Consider the following 1827-nt stretch of genomic DNA (forward strand, 5'->3'; position numbering starts at 1 on the left):
TCTCTCTCTCTCTCTCTCTCTCTCTCTCTCTCTCTCTCTCTCTCTCTCTCTCTCTGTCCCGTTTTTCTTTCTTTCTGCCCTTCATCTCTCCCTGTCTCTTTCTCGTGCCCCCCACCTCCATGTTAGTGCTACTGGAGGTGAGACCAGCATGAGGCAAGGACACTTAACACTGAGCTACACCCTTAGCCCAGATTTGTTTTTTAAAGCTCTCTTCATGACACATAAATTTTTCATTTCTAAGAGCAATTTCTCATTTTCTTTTATAGCATCCTATTCCTGTTTCAGGAACATAATATTAGCACTTATGCTTTGGAATATTCATTACTGTTGCTCTTTTAGCACTTTTTATTTTTAAGTGTGGTGGCATACACACAACATAAAATTTACCTTTTGTTTATTTTTTATTTTTATTTATTTATTTATTTATTTTGAGGCAAGGCCTTGAACACCCTGTAGCACAGCCTGGCCTCGCACTTGAAGTGACTGTCCTGCCTCGGGCAGGCTCCCGAGTGCAGGGATGGTAAGTATGAGCCTGCATCCCAGTAAAAAAGGTACCATTGTAGCTACTTTAATTAGGCACTTGTTAAATACATTCACATTGTTGTACAACGAAGTTTTTTACCTTGTAAAACTGACACTATTCAAGAAATAATTCCCCCCCATAGCCCCAGACAATTACCATTTTTCTTTTATTTCTGTGAATTATAATAATCTAGATACTCCACGTAGGTGGAATCACACAGCATTTGTCTTCCTGTGGCTGACTTGTTTGACTTAACACAGCGTGCTCAAGGTTCGCCCTTACTGCGGCCTGCGTCAGATCCCTGATGGGACTTGTATCAGAACTGTCTTCCTGAACAGTATTCTCTTGTATGTGCATATTGTATTTTATTTATCTTTCATTTATCGATAGAAATTTGGTTTGCTTCTGCCTTTTTGTCTGTTGGGACCAATATTTCTGTGAACACGTGAACATCCACGTACAAAGTTTTTTTTTTTTTTTTTTTGAGATCCTGGCTTCTTTTGGATATATAACAGATCGTATGTTAATTTTCATAGGTTTCCATCAACTGCACCATTTCATATTCCCACTTACAATGCACATGACTTTTAATTTCTCCATATGCTTACAAACATGTTATTTTTTAAACTTTTTTTGGTACTGGAGATCGAACTTGGACCTTGTGCTTGCCAGGCAGTCACTTATGCCGCTGAGCTATATCCCTGGCCCAAACGTATTTTTCAATAGCCATTCTGATGGATGTGTAGTAATATATTATTGTGGTTTTAATTTGCATTTCCCTAATAATTAATGATCTTTTGAAACTTTTCATATGATTGTGGTCTGGCTATGCAGCTCGGGCTGGCCTTGAGCTCATTTTATAATATAGGCTGGTCTTGAACTTGCAGTGATCCTCCTGCCTCAGCATCCCACATGCTGGGATTATAGGCCTGTGCCTCAGCAAATTTGTCTTTTGCTAAATGGATTTGTTTGTTTCTTTTTGTAGTACTGAAAATTGAACCCAGGGCCTTTGCACTGAGTTATATCCCTATTCCTGTCCGTGCTTTATTTTGAGACAAGGTCTCTCTAAATTGCTAAATTGCTCAAGCTGGGCTTAAACTGGTGATCCCTCTGCCTCAGCCTTCCGGAGTGCTGCAATTAGAGGTCTGGGTGCCCCTACTATCCGGGTTATTTGTTTCAGTTCTTGAATCACAGTATCACAATTAATCTGATCTGCAGTATTTTCTTATCCACCCTCGGTTGTCTCACTCTCTTATTTGTGTTCAGTACACAGAGAAGTTTTTGGTTTTGATACAGTCCAGTTT

The sequence above is a fragment of the Octodon degus genome, unplaced genomic scaffold (assembly GCF_000260255.1).
Source record: "Octodon degus isolate 3935 unplaced genomic scaffold, OctDeg1.0 scaffold00092, whole genome shotgun sequence".
NCBI lineage: Eukaryota > Metazoa > Chordata > Mammalia > Rodentia > Octodontidae > Octodon > Octodon degus.